Source organism: Clytia hemisphaerica, unplaced genomic scaffold, assembly GCF_902728285.1.
Source record: "Clytia hemisphaerica strain Z4C2 unplaced genomic scaffold, Clytia hemisphaerica genome assembly, whole genome shotgun sequence".
In the NCBI taxonomy this organism is placed as follows: Eukaryota; Metazoa; Cnidaria; class Hydrozoa; order Leptothecata; family Clytiidae; genus Clytia; species Clytia hemisphaerica.
This window is the reverse complement of record NW_027103349.1, coordinates 239,062-248,866: the sequence shown is the minus strand read 5'-3', so window position 1 is coordinate 248,866 and position 9,805 is coordinate 239,062.

Genomic DNA, 9,805 nt, shown 5'->3' with positions numbered 1-9,805 from the left:
AAAGAAAATGAAACCAAATTGATTATTTCAAACGCCAAAGAAATATTTTCAAAGACAAAAATTAATAATTCAAAATATCATGCTATGAGTTACAATACAAGACGATAATATATAAAACAAAAAAAATGTTTAGGATATGCTAATCATTGATGGAAAAGGGAATAGTTAAAATAGGTTCGTGATCTTTTTTGTGCCAAAAAGAGGGAAATTTAAACCAAAAAAAATAACTTTCTTACGAGGACTATAAGACAAACAATTGTATGCTGGCTTTCTTTTTAAACCTTCTCGAGAATTAATTACAAACAAAAATTATTCATTGTTTTTATTTTTATAATTAGGGAAAATATATCGATGTTATTTTTTGCCCAACTTGAGAAAAAAGATATTAGGGAATCGCACGTTTGAGGTTATAAAGCACTGATATCTCATTTAAGACCACTAGATAGAGTTTCTATGAATCTGTCTGAAGATTATTACGCGCCCTAAATAAATATTTAGACACAGCAAAATATTCTACGAATTGCCTAATTAAGCAAAGATGGCCCGTTATTATTTTGCTTCACATGAACAAGAAAATTTATCTAAAAAATAAAGGTAAAAAAAGCAGCCTAAAATTATGAAAGATATTTAGATTTTATTGTAATAGTGTTTTTATCACCAATCAAAATGAGATTTAGCCTTTAAAAGAATAATTCGAAGTCCAAAAACATCCCTAATCAAGACTTTCCCCTCGTTGCTATATTCAGCTATCGTGAGGACCACAGCTAGCTTTTTTTGAAACTTTAGCTGTGGAGACGGATTGCAAAAATTTGATCGCGTAAGCACAGCGTGATATGTAATTTTCATGCGCTGTAATATTCACGGTAATATTCAGCTAATTGCTATAATTCTGACAGAACAACACCCCCTTCTCACAGACCCGGTAGGATTTCTTAGCCAGTGGGGTAAAAATAATAAACTGAACTTTGGATTAATAGTCTCTCATTTTTTATGGCTGGGGATTTAAAATTTATTGTTTTAAAGTCACAAAATTTAGTGGGGATTGAAAAATTAGCATAATATTTTGCAGTGAGGATCAGTTTATTTGATCATTTTCAGCGGGGATAAAATTGAAGTATAACTTTCCACTGAGTACGATATTTTGGCCGATTTTCCCAGCTGGGAACGATTCCCAGTGGGTCTGTGTGAAGAGGGTGGTGTAGGATAAGCTAACATTTGAAGTGAGTACTGAAGAGAGATCAGTTTTCTCTACCTACACAGTAAATGAATTTAAACTGGGCTAGTCGAAACATCTTGCGTCTATTGATGTGATTATTTGATAATGACACCCACATAAGAAGCTTTAGCCTCAAAAATATTTTTAGTAAATCCTAATACGTCTGAAGTCATATAAAAAGTAAAGTATAGAGAATGAAAATAATGAAAGATTCTGAAAATAAATGATAAGAAAATTTTGAATAAAGATTTATATATATGTAATTCATGACGAAGGGTTGAAAGAGCGGTTTTTCACAACCTCTTACATAATCAAAGTTTTGGTCAAGTTTTATACATAGAGCTATCCCAAAAGAATATGGTGAACTTGTGCATAGAAATGCCAAAATCCAGTAAATAGAATTTATTTTTGAAAAACATTCAGACTTAGCCTGTCTCAACCCTACCACGGACGATCTATTTCCTGCGAAGTAGAGTCTGGTACATGTTAAGTCACTCATTCTCAGTGCTGAGTTTTAGGGTGACGAAAATACTATGTTATATGCAGTGATTATCAGGTCTATGTGTATACGTGATGTCTTTTGACCAATGAAACCGCTAGAATCTTACTGATGCAGGATAAAGTCCCATGTTTTATTGAGAGGAAAGCCCAACCCATGTGATGCTTACAAACCTTACAGCGCCTGATGTATAAGTGTCACTGACAACTAAAAAATGAAAATTCATCTTTTTAGAATAGAAATGGACTCCTCTTACCATTACAAAGGACACCTTTGCGAGTCAGGGCTGTTAAACAATTCTGCGACGTAAAGAGACTAGTACCTTAAAAATGGAGGAATCGTTTATCCACCGTTAACGTGTTCATCAAAATAATCAATAGCGTAAGTGGGTTCGAGAGCGTTACAGGGTTAGCTCAAGTTTATCCGCATAACACTGGGCGAAATAAGAGATTTCCAATGCTGGAAATATCTTTAAAATATGATATTTCCATATACTTTTGTAAATATGGAGATATGACTTTTGTATATTTCCAAAGTTGTATCATATTTTCTAAATATTTCTAAATTTTGGAAATTCTGATATTTCCAAAAATTGGAAAAATCTTGAAAATATGATGTTTCAATGAATTTCAGAATTGGAAACATTGGAAATATAGAAAAGTCATATTTGGCGGAATTCCACAAAAACTACCCTCAGTCAAGAAACATTCCATTGATGAACCACCCTAGGACACTTTCACTTTAATTTATCTACAAAAGGCGACGTAGTTTTAAACCAACTCTGGTTGAAGGGAATCAGGTCAGTTTATCTCCGAGCATAAATTCTGAAAGCACAAAAATTAGTGGCGTCAATCAAACACATTACATTAGAGCCTCTTGTCATTTTCACCTTTGTTTTCAGGAGAATATGTAATAAATATGAGATTGATGTTAGGGCTAGATCCGAAACTCCAAGATAGGAAATGAATCCACTTATTCCACATCTAGGACACCTGACTCGTGTGTTTCAAATAAAACAAGAAAGCCTAAGCGGCATAAAGGCCCAGCAGTGTTGGCGCTGTCAGCATATTATTCTGCTGCAGAATCACCATACAGCAGGAGCAAACTTTTTCAATGTATAAACTCGAGTTGGGTGAGCAACAAAGATTTAATTTCTTTAAACTTTTTTCTACTGATTATAAGAAAGAAAGATTGACCATATAAGTTGGAGGTATTAATTATATGTGGTTTTTTCTTACGCATGCGCACAATAGAAAGTCAGGCAGCTCGATTTTAGCCTGGAATTGTTGATTGATAATTGCACGCATAGGCCCCGACAAAGTCAAACTTTTCCGACCAGTTGTGTTTTAATGGCCCATTGCGCTACGCGCTGGGCCAATAAAATTTCTAAAATTTTTTTTTTGCTTGAGAAAGGTTGAAGATTTCTCTCTAAAATCAATGGCCCAGAATCCAATTAAACCTTCTTGTTAGACTGAATGGCGTGATGGCGTGATTAAGTAGCCCAGTGCCCGGTGTTTCTTAAGTGAACTGTAAAATAGTAATACAGGGATTGCAGATCTGTTATTCATGTTGGTTATTTCATTGTAATTTCAACAGTCAGTAGATTTTTGTTCTTTTGAATTTCTCTTTCAAAATAGCTTTCGCCAACTACTCCTAGTTTTCTTCATTGGACTCAGCGTCATTAAAATCATCAAGAGTAGACTCGATTCTAGATTAATATAGATATTATTTACAAATTTCTATGTGAATTTCTATGAGGAAAAACAAGCGTTTCCTTAAAAAAATCCCCTCTTTGTGAAATAGAAATTTGATGATCTTGAAATAAAATTCTCATAGTTAAACAGTGCAATTTGGTTAATATTTTATGATATAAATCCTTGAAAATATTAGAATTTTTGAGAAAACCAACAACATCGTTTTATTTTCTATAAGCACATTAAACTATGCTTGTATGAATGAGAGGCTGCTCTTTTCAAAAAATTCACTATTGCCATTTCAAGAAGATGTTCTATCGATCTAGATAGAGATCGAGGCGTATACTTACTCTAAATCGATAGAAATCTATCGATTTAGAGTAAGAATCTAAAAAACTTTTGAGAAGCACAAAATCATGCTGCAGGGCAGGGTACTGGTTAAAAGAGGATACGAACATTCAAGTATTTTAAACTTCTTAAAAGAAAGAAGGACAATTTTTCCTATAAGAAACGCTGTGAAAGGTTTATTGAATAAATTTCCATGATGAAAATATTTTCTCGCTATGTACTTGTTCTTAGATGAATAATCATTGTTCGGTTATCGTTGTTGGAATTTCTTCTATTTTCTACAACAACTTCTTCAAATTTATGAACGCGTGAAAAGTTATTCTTGTACGCAATTTTACTGCCGGATCAGGCACTTTTTAAAGCAGAGAGCTGAGGAATCGGCGAATATCATGGTATATACGCAGTAAAATCTTAAAATCAGTTTTGGTCTACTTATTTACAATTAGAATACAACATTGGAAACTTATAAAAACTAACATATAAAGACAATATGGATAAAGAATATATTCGACGCATTTCACACCAAAAGCACCGTCGGATTATAATCACAGTACTAGCTTTAACGGCATCAATCATTAGCATCGGAAGTTCTTACTGGCGCCAAAATAAACATTCTACATTCAATGAAGGTCTATGGTTTGAATGCACCAACACTGAGTGCTTCTCAAAGATGGTAACCACAGATTGGATGAAGAGTTGCCAAGCATTGATGGTTCTTGGATGTATTCTTAATTTTGTATGCACCATTCTGTTTGTGTTGAGTATCTATAGTGATGATTTACTCGACCCGTTGCAGAGGTACAGTGCTTTTCATTAAATCAGGTTTATTCCAGGTTTATGGAGAAAAATTTACTGTGGTCAAAGTCTTTTTTAAGGCACTGCTAAAAAGCTCACATTTTTCTTGAATTAGTCTTAGTTTTACTTTGTTTTTCTGAACATCGGATCCCGGAAGGTACTTTGGCAAAAATGGATGATGGGTATGTGCGGACGGTATGGGTCGGTTTTTTCACCTTTCAAAGTCTCTCTAAGGGTTGGAAAAATCAGAAAGTTTTAAATTAGTCTCTCTAAGGGTCGGAAAATTCAGGATTTCTAGGAAATTTTTTGACTTCCAGAGAAAAAATTGTAATAAAGTCTCTCTAAGGGTATGACTTTCTTCAAAAATCGAAAAAAATAATTCAAAAAGTCAGTCTCTCTAAGGGTCGGTTTTCGGTCCTGTCCGCACATACCCCTCATTCGCCAACCCTAGTACTCCCCCCCCCCGGGCATCGGATCCACCAAATCTCACTTAGCCAAGCTAAAGGCTACTTTGAGGAAATTACGAGGACACAAGGGTTTAATATTCAAAGTAGTCAACATAATGGTTGTAAATGTCCTGTGATGTACCTTAACGAAACAGCGGGTCCACCATCTTTTTAAAACCAAGATCTTAATTCTAAATTCTATAAGAAACGTTGATATATTTCAACATATTTTCTTTTTCCTGTTTTTTTTTTGCCAGGTATACAGGGACGATGATGTTTTTTGCTGGCACATTTCACTTCATTGCATTGACGTTATATTTGGTGCGAAATATGAAGGAAGAGGGAGCATTGAGATTGCAATGGTCTTATTTCACCGGTTGGGGAGCTTTTCTTTTTAATTTCGTTTTGGTAGTGGACGTGGCTGTATTCTCATTGGCGCCTTTGGAATAATGCTAACAAAATTCTTAAGTACAAATTTCAAAAGAGATGCCAAGGATAGTTGAATGGAACTGTTGAATGGAAAAAAACTTTTTGAACTGGAATTCCGAAATCAAGGTTTGCCTCACAATGCCAAACCCTTTCTTAAACTGTAGTAAAAGCGTATCGAAATTTTAAAAGTAGTAGAAGTTGAACTTAAATATTCCCGTGTCTGTATTTAGACCAGGGGACTTAGGACATACCTGTCAACTCGCAAACCATATAACCCCTCCCTCCGGGTATTTAGATACAATAACTTCAAAAGAACCATTCCGAAGTAATTCAATTTAGCAACTTTTTTGTGGTTAAGGGACCAGCCTTTTTCCTAACTTTGAAATTCTGCACTATCAGGATTTTCGTCACCAGACAGTTGAAGTTTGCCAATTCAAATAAATGGAGACAGTAAAATTGATGGATATTGCAAAAGTTGTTGTTGTTCGCAAAATTCGAAAAGAGCAGTTTTGAGAAGTGAAAATTTAGAATTTAATACACAACGTTTTTAAGAACAATGAATGCGTCCTATCCAGAGAAACTCATGACAATATCTGCAGAGAGACTTTATAAACAGTTCACTAATGCAAAATATGATATTGGTATACTATAATGGGAAATAAGTAAAATTCAGGACACCGTTTTTGGATCAAATTTGCTCTTAGTTTTTGGTCAATAGACGATATCGGCTTAACGTGAAAACTCAGATTTGACCTCCAAAAATTGCGGTGAAATCTTTCCCACAAACAGCATTGTGAGGAATTCTCGGGGGCTGGATCTGAGTTTTGAAGCCGATATCGTCTTTTAGAGCCTCATTTTCTTTTAATAAAAGAGTAAAACTTAAAAGTTATCCAACAAAATCTTTAAACTTTGTGATGACATGCGATTATTGAGTGTTGTTTACACAAAGCTGCAAAAATAGAAATTGGAATTTAAATTTACGTGCTGGAATTCAGCTCCTGTCAATTTTAGGGCGAACTAGACGTCTCCTTTTATTTGGCTTTGACGTTTTTATTAAGGAGATCATCAGGTATTTGTATCTTACCCTTTGGAGGACTGAAATGATTTGAAATAACCCAAATTTTTGACACGTCAACTTGAAACAAGTAAAACCAATAATCTTCCGCTTTAATTATTCAGGATCTAAAAGAATCGATCGTCTGTACTGTAGGAAAACAACATGCATACGTTTTATCAAGAGATATCGGAACAGTATATTCATACAAAAATCTCTTGGAGAAGCAGTTTCTCATTCTAGCTGTAAAGCCAATTTGCTTTTCTTTCAATTTCACGGATGACATTTAAAGAATCTTTCACGATTTATGCCTTTTTTTTACTACAAAACCGTAAGTGTTTGTTGCAATGCTGGTAAAATACGCTTATTATCACTTCTGCTACTAAACATTAGTTGGTCGTTTGATAATCTTTATAACTTAGTTTAAAAATATCCCATGGCCTTTTTCAAATATCATTTGGGATTTAATATTGCGGAGGGAATCCAAAAATCTGTAAAAATCCGCCAAAGTGATCTTCGCAAATTTATTTCTCCTCATAATACTTTGGAGTCACTTTAGACTTGTAGTTCGAAGTTACTCTCGACATATATTCTTAAAATCTTGAGTAGCCACTCCTAACATCCACAAGGGCTGGTGGAGAGCTTCTATACATTTTATAAGAGATGGCTACACGCTTTTTTTATAAGAAGACACTTTATAAGAATGTTCATGGTGAAAATGGCCATAAAATTAAAAATAATGTTAAGAATATCACCATCATGGAATTTTACTACTCAAGCTAAGAATGCCATTTTTAGAGCATTTTCAATTATAAATTGTCAATTACCCCTAAGTAAGGCTCAATCCTTTCACAAAAATGCCATTGTATGCTTGAGACGTATGTACTAAATGTTGAATCTAATCTGAATTAAGATCCTAACCTAAAAGCTGTAAGAATATTTTAGGATGATTTTCCCAAAAGAGAATATCCGCGATGAAATGGATATTCACACATGACGCTATTGTTTTTGTCGTAAATGGATGTTCTATCTGTGTCGAAAGTAACAAAATCCTTAACCTTAAAAGCGTTCATAATATTCAATTGAAGAACAATTACTTTTCAAGTCTCAACTTTTTCTAGCTATCCTCTCTTATTACCTTATTTGAAGTATATTTTTATAAATTCCAAATAAATAACACACATTTTATTAAAAGAACTAATTTTCAAATGTTAAACTTTGAATATTTGCTGTCACCTCAATACTGTTGTTTTCCGAATGGAATTTTCACAGAATGCAGCTTGAATATTTATTTACTAATACCAGTAATGATTTTTCAGAATAACCAGGAAGGCATTTCGAGGCACTCGATTTTCTTCAAGTTCTTAAAGCACTGACATTCTGACGTTCTAGTACTTTTAAACCAAGAGTCTTTTCTTTTACTTTGATGTTATGAATGCGTAAATTATCAAGAGATTTGCGTTTATGAGCAAAATTACGTATAACGAGGGAGTTTGTTAAAAGTCAAATTAAATTAACAATGGAAATTGTCACTGAACCATAAAAAAATTCGTTCTTACGACATAGATAGAACAACAGAAATTCAGCTGTACTCATTCCAGCCGCGGCTTTCTTATACTATGTTTACACCATTCTTGTAAAAAAAAGCGTGTAATGCTAGAAAGCTTGAATGTTCTTATTTTCTCGTAATTTTCAGATTTTTATATGTACTGTTCTCCGATCTACAGTAGAAGTATCAAAGACTCGGAGAAAGATCTTTTGTGAAGCTTATTGTATTGTTACGGCTTTCAATTCCAGTTTTGATAATCAAAACTTTATTGTCTTTACCAGTGTCTTTATAAGACTTTATTGTAATATTTTAAGGAGTTTAAGGAACTTTTGTCTCTCGTGACGATATTTCGACCATTTTTGAGGGTAATGCCCCGGTAATGTTCATCATAATCTATATATTAATACGCTTAAACGTGTGTGTTTACAACGTTTTGTTAAAAGTTTTCCAAAATCTAACAAAGCTCTACAAAGCCTCCTCTTCATGGCGTTGAACCATCATCTTTTTGCACCTTAAGCAGATTTCCTACCACTAGACTAACTTTGAGACTCCAAGATACTATTTTTTATTCACCAAGTTTGGAGCTTGATGGGTTAAAATCAACCTTCTTCCCTAATTTTTTTTGTCATTTTAAAGAATTCTTATTCAGATGCTCTTTAAAAAACTTTCTGTTTACAATAGCGGCTCCATTATCACTTTCAAAACTTTTCAAAGTCTTTCAAAGTCACCCTCGAATGTCCAACCTCGATGGCCAGGCACGGTGGCTAAGAAGATCTAAAATATACTTTTGCTAAGCCATTTATTCAATTGTGGTTTAAAATTGCAATGCAATGTTATCTTTTTTCTCCTTTATTTCCTAAAATCAAAATCAAATCATCAATCGGCGGTTATCTTTCTTCCGTTAGAATTTTTTAGATGTTTAGTGATTCACTGGATTGGGACACGCAGCGTGCGACGCTGCGCATACGGCTAGTATATTTTAATAAGATTAACACTTTGTTAAACTTTTCTGAGCAAAATATGACATATTCCTCTGAAAAATTGGGATGAGCTGGAGTTTTTACAAGATGTTTAACTGATTGGTTATTTTTAAACAATTGGGATGACGCGTTCTTTAGAAAAAGTAATAAAATCGTTTGTCTCAACATTTAACGACCAACAGAGTCATCAAAGAACTTGTAAAAACTCTAGCTTGACCCGAAAAATTGTGCGAAATTTGAGACTGAAAACTGCTGATGACTCAGAGATGGCTTGGGGTAAAAAAAATGATCGATTTCAAATGGTTGAAGCTCGGCCATAACAACCTTGAATGCTTGTTAACGATTTTGACGTCAAAACATTCTTTGGGTTGAATACTTTATCAAGAGCATCGGTAAAAAGCCTCCCCCATAGAGTGTCAAGGTGTTGAAAAGTGAGTACCTTTAATAAAATGCTACACTCCTACTCAGAGAACTATGCAAATTTCAAGTGAATATTTGATGAAGCATTGTACTATGTGCCATGCGTCAATAACCAGTCATAAAAAAGAAGACACATTCATAAAGCTCTTGAAGGTGGAGAGCCTAAATTGCCATATTTGGAAAAGAAAGTTCTCTTTAACTCTTTAATCTTAAGATTTTATAATATCGCCAATATCCAATAGGATGCCAAAAGGTAATACAATATTAATAGTTGAATATTAGTTTGGACCTTTTTGGGTGTAGTATAGTCAAGCATTATTCTGTAATAAGCTCCATAATGGAGTGTCCAGTTTATTCTATCAGCATTTATTTGAT